Here is a 7,487-nt window from a genome sequence, read left to right on the forward strand (position 1 = left end):
CTCTCACACATTTAAACACAAAAACCTTTAGATAAGTTTTCCTCTGATAAAATATGAAAGCTACTTCAAGAAAACCTGGAAAAAATTAAGGCAGTTCAAGTCAATGTTTGAAGCACTAACTATAGATATTTTCTGCGCAAATCAGGACAATTTTCCACGTGATTTTTTTTTTCATCAGGTGGCAAAATGGCTACTTCTACAGTGTAGCAATTTCCTGTGAAAATTCCATCGGAAACCTCTAATTATGTGACCCACAAATTTTCCCACTCAATCAAATGGACAATTGGAGGCATCCGTCAAGAGCACTGATTGCATTTTCCGCCAAACGGTGCTACAGCCCATTTTTATTGCGTCAACTGTCACTTTCTAATTTAAATATGAACAGTGAGGTGCAAAACTATTTTACAGTTACAGAAAAAAATATTTTAAGGTTTTAAGAATTAGTAAAACTGCTTCAAAACCGTGTGAAAAGTCAAAAAAAATATTTTAGGAAATTCGTTTTTCGGATTTTCGGAAAATCGTTCTTGAAAACCGTTAGGCAAACGTTACTACTTGAATTCAAAATATTGCAGTTACAGTAAAGCCTCGCTATAGGCAATCGCTCTATAGTCCACAATTTATCGACTGTTCATTTCAAAACACTGATTTTAAGTTAGGTTATGTTTTTTAGTGCGCGACATGCAATGTTGTCATAATTATTTTAATATTTTTGGCAAATTTAATTGAGAAGTTGTGATAATTGTGATCCATAATGAAGAGAGCATGGACAAGTACCACAATCGCAAAAAAGTGGAGGCCGTCGAGAAATTTCAATACTAAAAGTCGTTGATAATTTTAAAAAATGACATGGACTATAGTGTGACCCAAGTGTCAAATCTGGAACCAAATATGGACTATAGCGAGACTCTACTTTATAGGAGAAGTAGAGGCATTTTTAATATAAAAATCACTTGCAGCTATTGTAAAAAAAAGTATTGTTAAGCGAACAAATGGATCTTGCTAAAATTTTGTCAAAAGAGTGTTATTTACCAATCTAACAAAACTTTTTGCATATTGTGTATGGAAAAATATATTTTAGACAAATTTTTAGCAAAATCCAGTTGATAGCTGCTTTGACAAATTTTTCCATATTCTATGGAAGAACATTCTTCTAAAAAGCTTTTCTTGTCAATTAATGGCAAAACTTTTTTAGAGTACTCTGAAAAAAAAAGTTTTGTCAAATTAACAAGACGAGTTTGGCAAAAGGTTGTTCTTCCATACAGAATATGGAAAAGTTTTGTAAAATCGGCGGCCAACTGGATCTTGTTAAAAGTTTGTCAAAAGGATGTTTTTTGACAGCAAATTCAAGAAAACGTTTTGTAAAATTGGTAAATAACCTCCTTTTTACAAAAATTGAACAAAATCCATTTTTTCATTTCACAAAACTTTTTTTAAGAGTAGTTATAAGGGATGTAATATTTTGATAACTATTTTAGTAAATTTGATCAATAAAATTCAAGTTTTATTGTTAAAGTTTGTAAATCAAAGACTTTAAAAAAATTGTTTCTTGCTACTTGTGTTTTTCCTGTAATAATTTAATAATCATACGTCTGACATCTCCGCTATTTACCGTAATTAATAATAATTTTTAATCGAAGCTCCGACTATAGCCTTAAATCAACTGAGTTTAATTCTAAATTTAACTTATGCTATAAGTTATATCTTTTCGGAAAAACGAACGAAAAACCGGTAGTCTTCTGACCTATATCGGTAAGGTGGAATCCCAAAAAAGGAAGATATAAAAAGAAGATGAACCCTATTAACAGAAGCATTCAAATTGTTTACTGATAAAATTTGTATTACATAATTGTCTTAAATCTTAATCTACTAAAGACTTTTCATTTCATCTATTTTAAACCTTCAGAAGTTGCTAAAATCCATTTAAAAATATTTCTTGTGTTTTTTTTTAGAAAGATTGATGAATAACCAAAAACTAAAAGGGTCTTTTTGAAATCAAAACATTAGAAATAACAGTCTCCGCACAAACATTTCTATTCTAAAACCAATTTTTGAATACAAAATAGGTATATCTTATTTTTGTTAAATCCGACTTTGAAATATAATCAATGAACTTTATTGGATAAGAATGGTATCGAGGCGATTTTCATTTTGTTGTATTTTTCTGATCTTCATATTTTGAGCTAAGAAATTTTATATTCCAACAGGATGTCTGTCATACATCAACGATAATTCTGAGTAGAAAATAATTATAAAATATTTAAATTACTTTATAATACTCAGGATTCTAGAAGCAACGATTATTTGACTATAATTCTGAAATGGCGTCGGATTTTGAAAAGCATCTAAAACGAAAATATATCAAAATTTTTCCTTAGTTAATCAGTTCATATTTAAATTTGATAAAAAATATTATTTTTTTTTTTAAATTAGGGGCCTGGAAGATGATTGCCCCGAAAAATTATTTATAAAGCTGTTTTCTCATTTATAAGTGACTTCCGCCTCTGGTGTTTCTTTTGCCAACTCAAAAAGTTCTAGAATTTAATTCTGATTTTATGACAAATAATATCACTTCATTAGAATCGGAATTGTCAATAAAGTGTCAAAAAATATCAAAGATGATTTAGCCGAAAATGCCGATGCAAAACCAAATTGAAATCTAAATAAAAAAAACTTTTTTAAACACAAAAAAATTAAATACTTTAAAATTTTTTTTTATTTGGGAAATGAAGTTTTGAACCTCACTGTACATACACCATGCATTTTTCTCCTCTATTTTTGAAAATCCTTTCTCTTTAATATGCTGCACTTATGCTACAGTGATTTTTAATCATGCACTGTCGTTGCCATTGTAGTTCACGGAATACAGAAATACTCTTGACTTAAACACTTTTTTTCCTGTGATCCTTTGACATGACAGGCAATAAAAAATAATTTGTGTTCGTATCTTTCAACCCAAAAATCTAATAAAATGCACCTCAACATTCCTGCACCTGCAAGCTCTAACGCCAAACACTGTAATCCCTTTTGTTTGCCTCCAATATTAGTTATTTTTTTGCTGTACAGAAAAAAGGAAATGTTTAATTATAGTGAAAATAGCAAGAAAAACACTCTGTGCAATATTAATCGCGTGTATTAATGCAATAATTAATTTATAGTCACAATGCTGAAAGGGCTGAACAAGTTAATAGTTAATGCGTGAAAACAAGATGTCTCGACACCACAATATGTAGGAACTTTCTTTTGTATAATAGTCACCACGAAGAAGGAAAATTCACACATAAAAAAACATTGATAAACAAAATAAATAATGAAATAGTTAAAAAAAGTCAGTCTAGGAAATATAATTGATGTAACATTTAAAATAATTGTGGATAAAATGTGTGAATCAGTCAAGGGGTTAGATAAATTGCGCTCGTGATAAAAAGAACACGGCAGATTGATAAATCAGTGCTGATTTAATCAGAAATCTCTATGAAGATCGATACGGTCTTTATAGGGATTAACAGATCGAAACGATTTTTGTAGAGATCAACAGATCGAAATGATTTTTGTAGAGATCAACAGATCGAAACGATTTTTGTAGAGATCAACAGATCGAAATGATTTTTGTAGAGATCAACAGATCGAAACGATTTTTGTAGAGATCAACAGATCGAAATGATTTTTGTAGAGATCAACAGATCGAAACGATTTTTGTAGAGATCAACAGATCGAAACGATTTTTGTAGAGATCAACAGATCGAAATGATTTTTGTAGAGATCAACAGATCGAAACGATTTTTGTAGAGATCAACAGATCGAAACGATTTTTGTAGAGATCAACAGATCGAAACGATTTTTGTAGAGATCAACAGATCGAAATGATTTTTCTAGAGATCGACAAATTTATTGATACAATCTTTCTGAAAGATTGGTAAATCGATATTACCTTTCGTAAAAAATAACAGATCAAAATGATTTTTGCAGAGATCGATAGACTAAAAAGATCTTTATAGACATCGAAAGATTGATGCAATTTTACCAAGAGATAAGATCACTAAAACATCCTTTGCAGAGATTAAAATATCAAACCGGTTCTTGTAACGATCGAAAGAGCAATAAAATTTACATAGAGATCTACTGATCGAAAAGGTTTTTATGGAGTTTGAAAGATCGACACATTCTTTGCTAGAGATCATCAAAGCGATACAATCAATACAGAGATCGATAGATCAAAACAACTTTCGTTGAGATCAATAGATCTGCAATTTTTAGTGATTTTCGGGCAGCACTAATATCTACCCCTTGGAGTAAGTCGTGTTGCAGAGAGGTAGTAAATCACATTCATCAATGGAAAATAATTTTAGAAAAAATAGAGATAGAGTATATATTATGAAATCTGAGAAAAATATTGTCAATGTATGTCGTGTCAAAGAGAAACTTTATGGGGACATTTCCATGAAAATGTCCATTTCCCAAATTAAATGTATAAAACAGAAACAAAAAAGAATATTAAAAAGTAGTTCCGATCAATCTTGCACGATACAGATGGATGTGTATATTTTATAGGGAGTGTGTCTCAGATAGACAATGACATTTCTGTATGTTTCTGTCAGTCAAAGTGGATTTTGTCTATGATGAAATTGTCTTTGAATTAGACCTCCCTTAAAATTGCATAATAATCATGAAAAGCAATAAAATTTTAATGAAATTCTGGCGTTTCTTACTGATTATCTTATACAGATGAACCACTTGGTAAGAGGCATAAGAAATTGTGATAATAAGGTGAGAAGGATGTATAGAGCAAGATGATCATGCGTTATAAACCAATCACAGTGTAAGAATTTGCAATCAATGGTAGATGTCTTGGACAACTATTATCATTGAGCCCCATCTATTGACAAAATTATACGTAAAATAGAAAATTATACTTGCTTTCTCGTATCACTTAAGTAAAGGCCAAAACACATTGATTATTAAATTTTTATCAACAAAGTCAAAAATATTTTCCTTTTACAAATTTACAAAAAAAAATAATAAAAAAATATTCCCGAAAAAATAGAATTTAAAAGTTTGACATCATAATTCGGTAATGAAGTGTATAGACGGTGTATGTGTTCGCTAATCATTTTGACATTGCGATGATCAATGTGTCTTGGCTAAAAATCCACAATTGACAATGATTGACCCTTCAATAAGTTTGGTGCTAGTATTTGTAAAATTTACCGTAAGATGGATTAGGTTCTGACAATGTAGGAAAAAGAAATGAAAATTCAAGGGAAAACTTTGTATTTGTAGTATATGGTTAAAAAAAATGGTGTATTACAGTAGATGTCTCACAGAAAGAGAAGATAATGTGTCAGTAAAAGATAAGATTTGTAAAAGTTAGATTTAAATAAACAAAAGCAAAATACCTTTCTATAAAAGGAAACTTTAGAGATGAAAAGTGAAAACACTCAGAAAAACGGTTCGTAAAAAAAACAAGGAAGAATATTGTAGTTCTGACAGCAGAACACACAAAAATAAAATGCCAATTTTGTAAAATTGTGAAACAGACGCATTGTATAAATAGGTGTCTGTGAGAAAAGTTCAGGACGACAGTGTAAATGTACAGTGTAGATAAAATAAAATTAAAAAATAAAAAGAAACTGCAAAATAGATAATATGAAGACTCTACAAGTGAAAATAAAAGAATGGAGGAAAAAAAAACTAACTCTCATGTAAAACATTTTATAAATAAAGTTGAATATAGTGAAAAAAGGACAATTTGATCTTTAATTTGGTACAATTACATAATCTGCAAATTTTAATACCAGAGTTTATCCACTTTTGGTTGATGAATGGTGCTAAAGCAACATGAATTACAAATGAATATTTTAGCCTAATTTCATTTCTCTTCCGTTGTGTTTCCCTTTAATTTTGCTAAATATAGGGTGGATCAATCCCTTTTCGACGTTTTGTGGGAGATACAGCACAACATTTTACTTTTTGACCACTTTTGTCCACTATTCCGCTATATTGTAAAACCAAAGCATGTAACACAAGAATTTTCCACCAATTTTAATGAAAATTTTTCATTTTCCGACTACATTTGATTCTTTAACACAAAACAGTTCATTTCATCAAGCGTTCATCCATTTACAGCCGGAGTTTTTTTTTGCAATAGTGTCTTAGATAAAAGGTAGGTAGACCTCTATTTTCAGAAAATGTTAATATATATATATTATAAATGTTATCTTAATTAAATCGAGTTTGTTTGTTGTTTCAAAGTAAATTTTTGCATAATTTTACGAAAATTTGTCAGATATCAAACTGATATCAAATCAATGATTATGAGAAGAATTATAATGGAAAAAAATTATTAGCTTCACTCTTTCTATTCGTAGTTAGTATTTTATTCCCTAATAGTGTCTTGGATGAAAGGTAAATGGAATTCTTATTTGCAAAATTGTCTTGATGTTCGAAGAATTCAAACTCAGTTTCGAATCATTATCAAAATCATTTTCAACCGCTTATCGCTATTCGGATCTCGGGCCCATAACATTAAATTTAACAGCCCACGCTTGCCGATCCTCCGCCACTTCACGAAGATGTTCTGGTTTGATCCCTAGGCGCACCAAGGTAAGGTTCTGTCTTTAATTAAGCCACCTTGTTCTAAGTCTACTTCGAAGTCGACGCTTCCTCACAATGGTTTGCATAGTTTTTCTGGGGTATCGTTGTATAAAGGGATAGCCGACGGTGGTGTAACTGAAGTAGGTTTTTCAGGACAATCTGTTCTTCCGGTGAGCGTTGGAATTTGTTCAACAAATCCCAAGAATCAAACACACAATTTCATCAGAGCTTTCGACGCTTATCGTGTCTTCCTCAGTGGCTGTTGCAGCAAATTTTTATTATTAAATCGTAATGATTTTTTCAATTTGAATTACAAGGCCTTTATCTTACTTCTTGGTTGGTCTTTTCTTTAGGATTTTTGTCACTAATTCCTCTACTTTCTTATGCATTAGTTTTGAATTTGGTTAGGAGCTCTAATTTAATGATCCAATTTCTAGAGCTCCTAACCAAATTCAAAACTGATCCATAAGAAAGTAAAGGAATTAGTGACAAAAATCATAAAGAAAAAACCAACCAAGAAGTAAAATAAAGACCTTGCAATTCAAACTGAAAAATTCGTTACGATTTAAAAATAAAAATTTCCTCCAACAGCCACTGAGGAAGACACGATAAGTGTCGAAAGCTCTGGTGAAATTTTGTGTTTGATTCATGGGATTTGATCAACAAATTCCGACGCTCACCTTTCTGAAAACCTTTCTGGGAAATCAGTTTCGAATTTTCAAACTAAATTTCGACACCGGGTAGAGACAATTTATAAAGTATCGTACCAATAAGAAGTTTTTAAAAGTGCTACACAGTGATAATGAGGGAAATTATAATATGAAATGAGTCTTTTGTTGCCTTGATTTTCTCCAGAACAAAACGAAAACAGATCAACTCCCGAAAGGGCCAAAATC

The sequence above is a fragment of the Phlebotomus papatasi genome, chromosome 2 (assembly GCF_024763615.1).
Source record: "Phlebotomus papatasi isolate M1 chromosome 2, Ppap_2.1, whole genome shotgun sequence".
NCBI classification, from domain to species: Eukaryota; Metazoa; Arthropoda; class Insecta; order Diptera; family Psychodidae; genus Phlebotomus; species Phlebotomus papatasi.